This window comes from Brassica oleracea, unplaced genomic scaffold, assembly GCF_000695525.1.
Source record: "Brassica oleracea var. oleracea cultivar TO1000 unplaced genomic scaffold, BOL UnpScaffold00640, whole genome shotgun sequence".
Lineage (NCBI taxonomy): Eukaryota > Viridiplantae > Streptophyta > Magnoliopsida > Brassicales > Brassicaceae > Brassica > Brassica oleracea.
The window spans coordinates 21,793-38,340 of NW_013617430.1; positions in this window are offsets into that span (position 1 = coordinate 21,793).

Genomic DNA, 16,548 nt, shown 5'->3' on the forward strand with positions numbered 1-16,548 from the left:
CAGCTCTGCATGGATTTCAAGACGTTCTGAACATTTCAACTGAGGTTTATGTTTTTCACCGTACCGGACAGACTGACCGTGCAGTGTACTGGCCCATCCCGCATACGTTTGGAAAAGAGCTTTGGTTGGAACCATGGCCGGATGACCAATCTAACCGTACTGGAACTTGCCTTTCCCGTCCAACTTCATATTTTAAGGCATATGGTCAAGCCAGAATCAACTTAGGACGAGCCAATTCTGATTTAGACCGCGGCTTCTCTCTATTGGCCCGTTTGGCTCGTACCTCATGCACCGGCGACTGTGCTGATGATCTTGCTTCCTTGTTCGATCCGATCATGGGCTTCTCCTTTGGATATATCTCTAAGGCAAGGATCCTTAAGCTCTCAGAATACTTGCCACACTGGAACGCAACTTGTTAATGTCCCGCGGCCCTTGCTGATCGTCCCGTCCATGTGCTGATCCTTTCCGCCTTGAACACAGCTCGGATGAATCTGGACAGGAGCCGAACGGTCATCTTGACTAGTCTTCTCCATTTTCCATGCCTTGACCAAATCTAGTCCAAGTTTCAGTCAAAGACTTTATTTAGTCAAGTCTTTGTTTCAATTTTCAATGTCTTGTTTTTAACACATTCTTTTTTGGATTTCTACAACTTGTAATCCTATAAATAAGGCCTATGAACCACGAAATAATACAGATTGTTTTCCCCCTTTTTATGAGTTTATCTCTTTGTTCTTTGTTTAGGACATCTCTTAGTTTCTTGATGAGGTTATCTCCAAGTTTCGATCTTTCTTTTGTTGGACCGGTGCGTCACATCCGGCAACGATCGAAGTCTGGTAGTATCAAGAGGTCTTTCCGCAGCCTTTTGTGTCACCATTCATCCCATCCAGTTCTCCTTTGGAGTTCATATCCATTCCTTATCAATCCGGTTGAGTGATCGTTTCCTAGGGTTCATCATGTGCCCTCTCCATTCCCCACCTCTATACAAAGAAATGTCTTGATGTGTCCTGGTACTTCAGTAGCTTTCGCCACATCCAGGACCCCACTGTCGTTGTACCTTTTATCGTTCAATATGTATTTTTTCTCAGGTTTACCTTGCTGATCCATTTTACCCAAAGAGAACTCTGTCCAGAGAAATTCCTTCATATTAACTTAAGAAAACATACTTTATTGGCTTCTTGCAATGATTTAATGCCCAAACCTCTCTCCTGCTTTGGTTTACATACCTCTGTCCATGATACCTTTGCCTTGTGTGTGTTTAAGTTTGATCTTGACCACATGAAAGTGGAGCACATGCCATGTATCTTTTCAACACATTCTTTCAGTAGTCTATAGGCAGTGATCCAGAAGGATGTTATGCATACTATTACCGACTTCAAAAGCTGAAGGCGGCCTGGCCTGCATACAATAGATGTCTAACTGTCCATGACCTCTTTTTTTTTTGCTTTATCCTCTCAATGAGTGGCATATAGTCAGCTTCTGTCACTCGCTTAGTCATAAGAGGAATACCGAGATATCGTACCGGTAGTTGACCGATGGCAAAAGGGAAATCAAAGAGTAAGTTTTCCCGACTTTGGTCTGTGCAGCCAACAAGATATACTGATTTTTAAACCAGACTGCTTTTCGAATGCATCAAAAACCCTGACGATACCCTCAATATATCTTTTATGCCCATCCACAAACACCATTAGATCATCAGCAAAACACAGGTGTGTCAACTCAATTTGTTTACATTTTGGGTGGTAGCCAATGGTTCTCTCACTTGCTGCTTTGTCGATTATTTTTGACAGAACATTGATCTAAATCATAAACAAGTATGGAGATAGTGCACAGCCTTGCCGTAGACCTCTTTCACTTTTGAAGAAGCCCGCTAATTTCCCATTAACTTGAATAGAGAAAGATGCAGTCGATATGCAAAGATGAATCCAATGTATGAACTTTTCTGGAAAATCAAGGGCAGCTAGTACATTGAGAAGAAAATTCCATTGTACTGAGTCAAAAGATTTCGAGATGTCTATCTTCATAGCACATCTAGCCATCTAGGTGACACATCAGGCTTGTGATAATCCTTAACGACCTCAGATGCAAGCAACATATTTTCCATCAGCAAACGCTCTTTGACAAATGCTGACTGATTTTGAGCTATAAACTTGGGTAGCATCACTTTCAGCCTATTAGCAAGGATCTTAGAGATCACCTTATATATGAAATTGCAGCATAATATAGGTCGATAATCCATCATTGTACTTGCATCCTATTTTTTTGGGATGAGAGCTAGAATTGTCGTGTTGACTCCTTTGGGCAAGAATCCTTTTACAAAAAATATTGAATCGCTGCTGTGAAGTCCTTTCCAACAATTGACCAAGCGTCATTGAAAAATTTACTGGTATACCCGTCAGGACCCGGTGACTTTTCGTTTGGCATTGAGAAAAGAGTTTTATGTATCTCTTCCTCTGTTATTTCATGAAGCATCTGTTCTTTGTCTATCTCAGAACAACAAAACTGCAACAGCTGCAGGAGTTGCTCAGTAGACATGCCTGTGTATTCCTCGGGTGTGTGAGTAAGGAACTCTTGAAAGAATCTGACAGCTTCTGTTTTTATCTCCTCTGTCCCCTTCTTAACTTCACCATTATGATCTTTGATTTCCTTGATTGTATTTCTCATCTTTCGAACCTGCACTGCTCGATGAAAGACTTTGTTGTTACCATCTCCCACTGTAAAACAATGGAGCTTTGCTCTTTGTTTTAGAAAGTCTTCTTCAATCTCAGACAATCTTTGCCATTTGTTGTAAGCTTCAGATTCCTCTGCAATTGTAACCGCAGTAGGAAGCATTAGTGTTTGCTTTTGTTTCTCACACAGGTTCGCGTGTGCCTCTCTTGTCCATCTCGATATATCACTTAGACTCTGTTTTTCCAAGATTTCGCATTGCAGGTTTCAAACTTTTTAGCCTTTTGGAGAATCTATGAAGTGCAGATGTAGAGATGAACAGAGGCGGGGTCGTCTTCCATTCTTCTTCCACAATCATCCCAAACTGCGGTAGCTTCACTAGAACATTTGCGAACTTAAATGGCTTCCTTTTCTTTTCTTCTTGCATTTCAAGTACTATGCAACCTCTTAGGTGATATGAGCATCCCCTGCCTCAAAGACACCATAAGAGCTCGGGTACTTTTGCATCCACACATCGTTCACCATCATTCTATCCAACTTCTTGCATATTGTTCCTTTGGATCTTTTATTGCACCAGGTAAATGTAGGACCTTGATGACCTAGGTCTACTAATGAGCAGTATCCAATCACATTCCAGAAGTCTTGCATTTCCACCGAAAGTGTTGGGCTGCTCAAAAAGTTTTAATGCTTTTTGTACCTTAGAGTCTCATTAAAGTGTCCACATACCATACATGGTTGATTTTGAAAGAGTAGAGAGTCATGGTGATATCTCAAATCTTCCCATAAATCTCTTCTCTGTTCCATTTCATATGAGGCATAGATAAAGCTGCAGAAAAATTCCTCCTCTTTACCTTCCAAAAATATGGCACAAGTAACTATTTAAATGAATCAGTTTGTCCTAGTTGTTGAGCATCTGAATGGTTGATTTTTCAGAATATAGTCTCTTCAGATCGGAAAATTTATGACTGAGTTCAAAACGAATTTTTTAATTTGTTTTTACTTTAAACCAGTTTAAGTTTAATCCGTGAAACACTATCTAATTCTCTGATAGTGGCTTGAATTATTGGTTTTTTTATTTTATAAAAATATATAATTTATATCATATAATTTTCTTTTAACTTACTTAAAATCAAATCAAGCTGGTTTGTTCATCACATACTCTTATCTTTTCTTTTATAATACAAATAGTTTTAAAGTTTTTTTCTTATTTCAAAATATAAGTTATTTTCATATAAAATGCAACTTTGCATTTATTGGCATGGTGTGACTATGAAAATTCATATATACTCATTTATGATTAGTTCAGTTATATATTATCTATGTATTAAATAATATTCCATTTGTTCCATAAAATGTATGTTTATGTGTGTTTTACACATATTAAGAAAACATAAAAATTGATAATAAATATTTTATTTTCTGTATTTAGCTATTTTTCATAACTTGAAACTAATAGTATTTCAAAAGTAGATTTTTTTTTTAAGTTTACGGTCCACCATTATTAACTAACAAAATTGCATAGAAAAATTCAAACATGTATGTTTGAAGAAAACTTTTATGTTAAGACATTTATCGAGTATTTATATATATATATATATATATATATATATTTACATTTTTATGGTTTTAGCTAAAGTTACTTGTATTATGAAACATAAGACGTGTTATTTTAAACATAAAATAAATTTTACATGTGTTCCAAAAATCATTATTTCGCATGATATCACACTATTTAAAATATTGTAAAAGACCAATATTTTCAATTAAAGTGTATTTACTACACGTTTTCGCTTTTCATGTGGATTATATATCAACGAACCACGAGAATTACCAAATTTCTAGTTATTGATTTTTTTTTCTTTTTCTTCCAAATTTGTAACTGGAAGTTTGCAAAAAAAAAGTTTGTAACTGGATAAAAGAGTACAAATATTCCGGAGAACTATTATGAACTTCAAATGTTTCAAAACACCCAACATGTAACATTTTACTGTTTTAGATAAATCTCAAGAAATTGCCAAAAGAAACTGATATAGATACTTTAGAGCTTCAGATTTAGTTACTGTATACTTTAACTATATACTGAATCATTAAGAATATTTTTGAACTTCATACGTCCATGATATCCAAAATTTGCTTCAACAAAATCTTCTTTTATATTAAATCTTTCGTTGTCAGCAAGTATGTAGTATAACCAGGATATGTAAACTAATGATTATTATTTATGTGTGTTTATCAATACTTTGCTATTTTGTTGAAACTGATTTGTGATAAATTACATCATAGAAAGTGAAAAAAAAATAATTCTATAAATTAAACGTGAACACGTATAAAACGACGAAATTCTCAAATTTAAATAGGTTATTTCTTTATTGTCTTTGTTATTTTTGTTTAGATAACCAACTTTGACGATTTTTTTAGTTATAAAAAGACAAAATCCTCAAATTTAAATAGGTTCGTTTTAATTGTCTTTGTTAATTTTGTCTAAGTTGAGACCGATGTTGCACGAGGTTGAACTGCATAAACGGAAGCCCAGCAGACTAAACAAAGCATCTAGAACTAGAAGACACAATAGATCTTCTACGAGATAACTAAATTAAATTAAAAACTACATTCTAATAAAAAATCTGAACTCCATCAAGGGAACCAAAATCACTCACATAACTGAAGCCTATCAGCTACTAAATTTGGCAACAGAGAAAAACAAAAGGAAAGGATCCAACCACAAACATTAACCGCTAGTAGTCGTGTAACGCCCCGACCGCCCACGGCTAATGGGCCACCCACGCTAGCTCTCTCGGCCTGTGGGCCCCATCCCATTTCAACAGTCGGTCCGTTAATTTTTCAAGGCCCGAAAGTTTTGTTTACTGATTCTGCAATCACCACATGACCTTTCCCCGTGCTTTGGCTTCATTCGCACGGTATCGCGAATCACTTACCGATAAGTCACCCATCCTTTCACTACTCCAGCTCAAACACGCTTAACTCTGGAGTTCTAAACGGATGTGTGACGGAAAAGGTAAGTCAACTTTGGTGACATAGGTAGCCAAATCAATCTTCTTAAGCTTTTCCATATATCACAACTCGGGATGTTACAATTCACCCTCTCTCAAAGAACGCAACGTCTTCGTTGCGCTCCACGACATGTCTCACGACGCCTCTCGGGTCAGAACCGAGATGGCTAACCAGCTCTGATACAACTTATAACACCACGACCGTCCACGACTAATGGACCACCCACACCCGCTCTCTCGGCCCGTGGGCCCAGTCCCGTTCCAATGGTCGGTGTGTAAATTTTTCAAGGCTCGGAATTATTATTTACTGACCCTGCAATCACCACCCGACTTTTCTTCGTGCTTTGGCCTCACTCACACGGTATCACAAATCACTTCTCGATAAGTTCCTCGTCCTTCCATTACACATGCTCAAGCACGGTTAACTATGGAGGTCTAAATGGATGTGTGATGAAAAAGTTAAGTCAACTTTGGTCATATATATAGTCAAATCAATTCTCTTAAACCTTTCCATATATCACAACTCGGATGTTACAACATCTTTATTAGAATTGCTCCAATATATTTTTCTGTTATAGCAAAAACTTCATTTCTATTTTATTTTTTATAATGAAGATGTTTTGTAGAGACATTTCTTCCAGCTGAAACCTTGTGAAAAATAAATAATGATCCTTTTACTTCATTGCATTTTCCTAACAAGTATCTTTCCCTTTTCTCTTTTCAGGAAAATCTAATCCTTGGTCTGAACCTTCTCAGATTGCTTGTTCAGAATTGAATCGCTGAATTCCACACCCAACTCAGAGTTGCTTTCATCTTCAACCCTGGAGAATCCTTGCATCTGTTAATCTCTCCAGCCTTCATAGAATCCAGTGCTAGATAGACCGCACCTGATCAAACTTACGTCTACTTCTTGGCAGAAACCTTAAAGCATTAGATCCCAATGACTTATCTCATTGTTGTCAGCGAGAAAGCATATGATCATCTATAAATCAACGACGATTGTAAAATGTTGCTTTTTTTTCTTCTGATCAACAACTGTAGTATATTATATGTCAACGAGGAGCACCCGTACGTGACCGTGAGAGACAGGTTGCTTGTGTTCCAAACAGTCAAAAAATTGCACCGTGCAAGGAGATCAACTCATCAACCAGACTCTACGCTACGATAGAGAGTTCGCGTATCGTCCAATCCCAAATTCGATATCCTTACATTTCCTCCCTTTGGGATAGTTTCATAAACTTTTGCTTATCATGTATGAGTCACGCGTGATTTAGAGGACTCCACTCTTTACTAGTTACTACCCCCAACAAAAGAAGTGAATCCCACTCATTGGATATTTTGTTATTTAACTAGAGTTCAACTAAGTTTCGAATATGTTTTTGTCGTCTGGTTACAATGCAATTCCACAGTTTTGACTATGATTTTAGTGGACAAAATATATAAATCACTTCACATCATCACATGAATGAACGAACGATATTTAAGCCTCATAAAGGCAGTAAACCATCAAACGAGTCCGTGACTGAATTTTGATTCCTATGTGTGTGTCCCCACTTATTGTATTCACACTTTCGTGTATTTATTATACTTTTCTATAAATTCATTCTTTTAAATTTCAAGAAAGGGACAAGAGATTTTAAAATTGTTGAAAAGTTTCTCTTTAATTAAAGCCTTTATTCAAAAAAAAAAAAGTTTCTTTTTAATTAACAAAATGTTAAAATAATTCTGCTCCATTATTTTTCCATCTACAATATCCTTCCGAATTCTTTTACCTGTGCATTTTTTTTTATAATTGATCCCATCATTAGCGCTTAAATAAATTTCATTAAATAATAAAAGCTAGTATTATCATGTGGCCTAAATGCATTTCTCCGGGTCGTTATCTTGATTTGTCGGCTGATTTGGACCTTTTTTTGTAACCATTCAAAAAATTAATTAATTTGTTCATATTTGTCCTTAAAAGAAACTAAAAATTGATTTTCCACTTGAAATAAATAGCATTTAATAGGAAAGTAAGCTTATGTTGTTTTATTATATTTATTTGTGTAAATAGAATCTATATATAATGCTAGTGCAATAAAGAAAGAAAATTTTTTTTTTGTAACTTCAGAAAGATACATTATTACAATTTGAAATTAATCAAAGTTGAATAAAATGGTAATTAAATATTTGTAAATCTTATTTTTTTTTATCTTGTTTAGTTGGATTCTCATGAAAAAGAAATCGACAGGTTAAACAAATGTTTCAAAAATTGTTGTGTTATTGTTTTGTCTATAAATTACAAAATTTATTGAATTGATATATTTAATTATTGTATCCTTAAATAATATTTTATTAAGACATTAGAGAATTATGTTTTGATTTGTTTTGTCAAAATTGTACAAAAATTTATGCTTTTTCATCTTTGTCACGAAAATTTATATGTCCAACTTAGTTTTACAAAATTCTTAATTTTGTCACGAATACAAAACTCTATGCTTTTTCATATTTGTCAATGTTCTCACACTTTCAAAAAATATATTAGCTTAGTCACTTACTTATTTTTTTTTACAAAACAAAGTATCGGAGTCTTTAAAGTTGAACTCATATTATTGTAACTGACATAAGAGTTTCTGATTACTTACTTATTGATTCTTGTATATGTGTCCAAGAAAGTTTCAATGGCTTAGTGGTAACTGTCCTATATTTATGTCATACTAACTCGGGTTTGATCCTTTCCTTCGAATTGTTTTTTACGAAAAAATAAATGAGATGACGTAACAATTTCGGACTCTCTGATTGATTGATTTTTCTATCCTACGTGGACACCTCACCTTGCCTTTTAGTATTGTATTGACAGTGAGTAAGTCATATAAGACTCATAACTCATGAAATCAGATCCTCAATGTCGACGATGGATTGTAGTAATCAAGTGATAGTTATTGAATTAGATTGAATTGAATTTGAATTGACTTGACCGAATAAAATATAAGTTTTTTTGTGCCAAATCTAGAAACCAACATTATAATTCAGTCACGAGCGATATGGTATGGCCGTGGAATGTAGATGTCGGCACCATTTTTTTATCGACACGTGTAAAGGTCAGGTTCATCGACATTATATTATATTGTTAACGATAAAATTAAGCCCATTCAACGACATTATATTATATTATTTCTTTCGCTGTCTTATCTGAAGAACATTCAGTTTTCCACTCTTATTCTCACTCTCACACTATCATCCTCTCACTTTTTTTTTTTTTTTTTTTTGAACTTATCATCCTCTCAGTTACTCAGTTATCGTTATCACTATCATTAAATAGTCATTATACTATTATTATTTCCTTTTCTGAAAATGTTATGATCAATCAATCGTTACGATTTTTATTTATATCGGGGCTAAATTTTGTTTCTCTTGTCGACATGCTTATAAACGTTTTAGATTTGATTTATTTAGATGGGTTGTGAGGAGTGAGAAAAGTTAAACTTTGTATTAACGCACTTCCCTTTTTTCTAATGATTAACGCACATCCAATTATTTTTTTCTTTTCAAATTACATCTATCAGATTTTACCGGTGTTCTAAAAGTATATGCGTCTGTCTAGACGGCATTTAGGCGATATACGGTAGCCAACCGTACTATTTTTATGTTATACAGTGTTTTATGCGGATTTATATAATTCAGGCGAATAATAGGTTTAGACGGACATTATGCGGTCTACGCGGACGCCTAGGCGAATTTTAAGCATTAATATTCAAAAAAAAACTATTAGTATTATTATTATATTTTATTAATTTTATTATTTATATTACTTTTACTTATTTTATGTATTTATATGATTGTAGATATTAGTATAATTGGTGCAAAATCATTTTAAATTTATCATCTTTATATATTTAAAATGGTTTTAATTTTTATAATTTAAAACTATTTATATATGTTAAACTATATACTTATACATAAAAGTGGATTTAAAATATATTTATGTTCAGTTTTTTTTTCAAAAATAATATATATAATAATCTTATACTTATATTTCGTGTAAAAGTATATATCCGTATATACACCGTTTAGGTGTTCGTCTATACGGCTAGGCACTATACATTCATCTAACGTGTAATGAACGCCTAGCGCGTTTTAGAACACTGGATTTTACTCTCGTTTTGGCCAAATGTAGGATTTTAGTAGGGGAATTATCTATTGGATCAACGTCAAATCGTAAATAATTATAATGGAAACGGACTCAAATTTATTTTTGAATTGAACTACATCGAATTAAGGTGGATATGAAATCCCAAGGTTGTGGCGCCTAAACTCCACGATCCACTGCTTCTCCGGATTCCCAACAGCGAATACATCTAACAAACTCTCGATGGTTTCTAAGTGCACTTTCATCGCTTCCAAATCTGCACGGAGCTGAGACAAATCATCCCTTCTCAAGGAATAAGACGATGTTTCCCTCGGGACATCGTTCACCGACCCCACCCACATGTTCGTCCATTTAGCTTTGGGAAAACCTTAAAAATGAACAGAAAATTGAAAATCAGATATAAGAAACATAAAAAATAAATTAATAGAAATAAATAAATTAATAGAAATAAATAAATTCTAAGTATTACTTCCTCAAAAATCTTGTGTATCTCTTGCATGAACAACTGAACCGGTATACCATCTGAAGACTGTTAGGTCAGCCGGTTCTGGCGCTTTTCTGTCCGAGCAGCCACTTTGTTGTGGATCCTTTCAGCTTAGAATCCACAAAATCTCAGGTCTTCGTTTTTATAGGTAGCCTCAAATAGTCTACAAAGAAAACTACCTTCTCTATCCTTTGAAGCCATTAAAAAATTAGATTAAAGTAAGATGTGCTAAATATATAATATTAATTTTAAGTGACTTATAATTTGTAGGCGAAAATGGCGTGGGGAGTCTGTCTCGTCATGTGAAGCATCGACAAATGTCTGTGTTATATGGGAAGTGGAGCACTGCACTGCATGAACACACTGATTAAATGAGGGTCGATCCAGTAGCAAAAAGACCATCCCATACATCCTTCGTGATGTATACAAGGGCGAACCCACGTTCAAATGAATGGGGTCACCTGATACCGGTAAAATTATAAAAATCTAGCTTATTACATAAGACATTAAAGGATTCTCAGCTCATTTGGTTCAAAACTCTTCCCTTGACCCCCCTAAAACACGGGTTTGATTCCCCTGACCCCATATTTTTAAAAAATTTCCAAATTATTCAAAATTGGTTTTGGATCCGCCACTGGATGTATACGGGTTTTGTCTAATTGCCTTTGTACTTCCAAAGGTCCTTCCAATCAGATATGGTGTTTGCTAACTATATCTTCGCCTCTGCGTTAAATGTCGTCTTCACCTTTTCGTTGATGCAGATAGACAAATTCCTTTTTTGTCGCCAAAACTAATAATAAAAATAGCTATTGTTAGGAAAAAGATATGTAAATATTCTTTCAAAAATATAAAACCATGTAGTGCGGATGTGCTCATGGATGTAACTCCAGTCTGGGTGTGGCATGAAGAAATATCTCTTCATGGTTTCAAATATGCTCTCTGTCATTCTATGGTCGACTCCAAACCTGCAAAATTATTGAAATGACAAAATTAAGAAAGTTGTTAAGAAATATATTCACTAAAAATTAAATTAAAAATAAAACGTACTTGTAAGTGTTTGGCTGTTGATCGGGGTCCAATACATCTAAACCTTTTCATCTAGGTTGGGAGAGAAAAACCTTGACGATGTACCGAGCATACTGAGCTTTAGGTGGCACCATCAATTTCAGATAAAGTCTTGGAGCACCATGAGGCGCATCGGGAGCACCCGATGGTGCAGTAGGAGCAAAATGAGGCATATGAGGAAGAAGCGCTGGCGGTGGAGCTCTTTGTGATTGACTGTCTGGGAAAGTCTCCGGAACTGAAGTAGGAGCCGAGGAACTAGACCCCACTATATCTCTGGTACTAAATGTCACTATAATGTGGAAGCTTCTTGCTTATATTTCTAAGAGCCATTTACAAAAAAAAAAACATTTTAAAAAAATTCAGGAAATTAAATTAAATTCGTCATCGAAACTGATTTTGTAACTTAATCTAGTTCTGTAACCTAATATAATTATATAACCTAAATTTACTGCAATCTAAACTAAAAAAAAATCATTACTAACCTTTTTTTTACTGAGTAGGTTGGATAGATAATGTTGTAGAGAGTAGAGAGGAATGGCTGACGGGAAGGGGAAGAAATGAGTTGAATTTATATAGGAAACCAGGAATCATCGTAAATTCGTTGTAAATTTACAGCAAAATTACAAGGACCCGCGTTTTTGGTTTATGATGATTTAACAAGAACGCGTGTTTACAATTTCAGTGAATTCAAGAGCATATATGTTTACAATGGTTTAACAATGACTGCGTTTTGCTCTTACATTGATTTAACAAGATATCTCTTTTATCAGACCCTAAACCCAAATCCTGAATCCCTATACCCTGAATCCCTAAACCATATATCCGTAGAGTTGCATTTGACCATGTATTTATGTTGAATCGGCGTAAATACATGGTTCCTGGACGACCGAATTACAACGAATTGTCATAAATCGGTCGTAATATATACATTTAACTTTGTGAAAACATACAATTCAATTCAATCCAAACAAACATTGTTAGATTCTAAAACATTAACATTGATCAAGCAAAACATAAACTAAAATAAATGAATAAACACATTTCAAATTCATTAATTATTATATAACATAATGTTTGAGCACAAAACAACACAAAGATCACTTTTCAGTCGGATTCCTCATTCGTGTTATCATTACACACATCACTTTCATCAAATATGTCTTCATTTGCATCATCCGTCATACGTCTAGAAGATCTTCATGTTTATGGTAATGGCGGGCCAACGAGAAAGATTTCATTAGGTTTACTTCAACTTCATTTATACACGAATCTTCTTGAAAATGTGGGTTTTCTCCACTAAATATTTAGTCTCTAAGTATGATTTTAATAGTAAAATAACCAAGCTATTTTGGAATCTTTGATCCGAGGGTATTAGATGAAGCTAACTTGGTCTCCTTTAGATGCCAATGAAAGAGTCGAATTTGTTGTACCATCGTGCATCATTGACATCATCAACTCTAAATTTGTTATACTGGACACCTATATTGACGACATGGTTGAACCCAACCATATTTGAAGAGGATGCATTTCATCTGCACTAACCCGAGACATTCCAGTTCAGTAATCTCTTGCAAGATCCAGTAAAAATTTGTTTCACCTTTCACACATATTCCATAGTTAACTATTGCCTGATGTTTTCCATACTCATAATCATTAAAAGTAAAATCATATGTGGAATACATTGGTTCTGTGGTGATCTTTGTAATCAGATCCTTAACCATTATGTGAAACCATGGGGATAAAATTGATAGTCATAATCAACATGCGAAAAATAAATTTGTTTATGTAAATTTATATAACAAATTTTGTTAAAGTAGTTAAGGCGTAAAAATTATACAAAATTATGTAGGTCCTCAACCACTTAATAAAATGTAGATCTTTCCGTTTTTAGCTCAACAGTGGATATTCCTTTAATCACTTCTTGAAATTCAGTAACAAATGAGCTGCTGATAACAATATCAATTTACAATTGTATGGAAGCTTCAAGTCCTTCAATAAATAAATATTTTAGCTTTAAAATGAACGAGCTTCTTGGAAATTTAGCAGAATATATTATGGGCTATGTGGCAATATTAATTTCCCATCCAAATAGCCGATTTGGCATTAGATGTTTGGAATACCATCAACTGCATATGTTATCACAACACCACCAATGTCATATCTTTGTGGAGCTCTTTTCGTGTATGTACTTTTGGCCTGAAGTAATACTATGTAAAATGGGATGTTTCTTCTGTCAAACTCCCATCAATGATTGATCCTTCCACATTTTCAAGATTTTTTTAGTACACATAAGTAAATAATGATATAAATGACAATACTAATTATTTACCTGCAAGTGCTTCATGGACAGTTGTTGGAAGCAGCTCCGCAAATGCACATGGAAGTAGTAGTTGCATAACCACATGACAACCATGACTCTTCATCTTTAAAAAGTTTTGACTTTGCTGAACTGATATGTCATGGATTTTATCTGTTTTCACCCATGATATAAGTATGGTTTTAGAGTCTTTTATAAGCATTTGGAGTTTTTAGAGTCTTTTCAGGTCTAGATGCTTATTGGAGAAAATTGAAGCTTTTGGATCATTTTCGAGCTTTGAGGAAAGCTTTGCTGAAGAATTGAGTAAGAGGCTGATTCTGTGAGAAGCATCGATCGACAGTGCACTCGAAATGTCGATCGACACCGTAGCCGCCCGCGAGTTTAATGATGATTTGAGGAAATTACAAGTTTTGCCCAGAAGTTCCAAGAATTACACCACAAGTCCTTGGCCGCATTTTCGGCTATTTATTAGGGGTTTCTATTGTTTTAAAAGTAGAACTTCTTTTACGCTTTGTTTGAGAGAGGCAAACCACATACCTTACTAGAGAGAGAAATATCAAGCTTAGAATTGGAGAGAGAGAGATATGAACACCTTATGAGAGAAGCTTGATTTATGGTTTGCTAAATATGCACTGTCGTTATGGTGGTTTAATTGGTTCTTCATCTAGTTGTTTGTACTGCTAAGTCTAGGATTGATCACCTTGAAGTTAGATTTTAGTATTAATTGACGCAAGCAAAATCTTGGTATGTTGCCTGAGCGAAACTAGGATGATCTGATTAACTAGGCGCACACAAAAGTTCGTCTAAATGATTAGAGAACACATCAAACGTATTCGCTAAATACACAACTTTAAATAATAAGAAGGAACACAAATTTCCTATGAAAGACAACTTAAATCCTAATAGAACCTATTCCAATAGGTCCGCAATTAGACTACCAGAGAACAATGCAAGACGTTCTGCGCTTAATCTCGATTTCCTTGTTCTAGTACGTCAGAATCCTTTCCCTGGAGTTCCTGCAGAGCACCCACATGATTACATCGAGAAGCTGGACGATTACAATCGCTGCAAGATTTTCTCATTCTCTCTCAAAGGGGACGCCAGAAGGTGGCTGGATCAGTTACCAGCTGGATTTATGACTTGTTGCAGGGAGATTAGGAGCACCTTTATATACAACTTCTATGATGAAACGAGATATTGAGAGGAAAGAAACAAACTTTTTACATTTTCCCAAGGTATCTGAGAATCTTTAAAAAATGCATGGGGTAGGTTTAATAAATACCAGCTTGAATGCCCACATCATGGATACTCGGAATCATAACTAATCAACGATATCGATGGAAAGATAGACTTAATCTATTCCGAGCTAATGGGAAAGTTTGAGACTTTGAGTGAGCATATTAAGAGGCTGGATGGTCAAGTAGCGCATAATGCAATACTTGTCAGGTGGGAAGAAGGACTTCTTCCTGGAAGAACTGATCCTTGCTGATTGATATCACTCAAATTACCCTAAAAAGTGAATTTACTCTCTCAAAAAAGAGGTTCAATTGCATTACTTAGGGATCAAATCCACAAGGAGCTAGGGAACCTAATAAATCTAATGGGATTTGTTAAGTTGGATGGTTTAATGATTAAAATGTAAATTTGCAGTTTTGTTGAGCAAGTAATTGCTCGATTGATTGGTAGAGGTTTTGGTGCTTAAAAGAAAATAGCTAGAATTAGGGTTTTATTCAGGAAACTTGGAATTATAATCCTACAGATGCCAAATGAGTTGCATGCATGATAATGTAGAGCTCAACTACTAAGCAACAAGTCAATCAGCTCTCGCGTTTCTGGACTTGTCTATTAACTAGATCTAATGACCCAAACAAATGTGTTCGATCAATAGCTAGTGTCGATCGATTATCCTATAGGGATATCGATCGATACACCTTTCACTCCATCGATCGATTATCCAATATGTATATCGATCGACGCGCTTCTGGTTAAGCTTTATGCGCTGGTTGAATGATACTCACTAAGCTCACTAGATCAGCTCTCGCCTTACTCTTAGCAAAAATCTTAGCTCAATTAGAATTGTTTCAGGATGAGAATGAAGCTATCGCTTTTATCTAACAATCATAGGGCAAGTTTTAGGTAGCTAATATAGAATCAGACATTAATGAAAATCCTAATGATTATTATCACAACTCAGCAATCTATAGTTGGGGCTAATCCTTCATAACCTATTTAAACCCTAAAATCTAACAATGGAACTACTCAGACATGGCCAAACAATTCATAACAACAATTAGGTAAGAAAACTTCATTAGAATAGTAAATAGATATCAATGGAGTTCCAATCACAGATATAACTTTGCATCTTCTCTCCAATCTATCAAAATCCTAAAAACTTTTTGCTGATAATAGTAAAACTAGAAACACAAGAAAGCACACTTTGCCTCTAACATGGTGGCAAAGCTTATATAATTAGTTTAAGACTCGTCAGGGGTAATCTTGTAAATTAGTGAAGACTTGGGCTTCAAGTCGGCTGTGACCAAACGGGCTTTCTGCGCGCTTCGCTGTCGATCGATGTTCTGATATGAACATCGATTGATATTTGTTCCTCAATATCGACCGATGGTCGAGCTCGATGGTCATCTCGGGTGCTTGCTCCAAATATCTCCAAAATGCTCCAAAATCATCACTTAACTCCAAATCACTCCTGATCTTATAAATATAATAAATAGACTCTATGATATAATAATTAGTAGTAAAAACACTTATAAACCATGGGTGAAAGTAGGTCAAGAAGTGGGTTTTAGACTAAACGCAGCGTTTCACTAAAGGGCGATTTTGGGCGATTTTGAGTGCGACTGCGATTCTAGGGTTTTTCGGG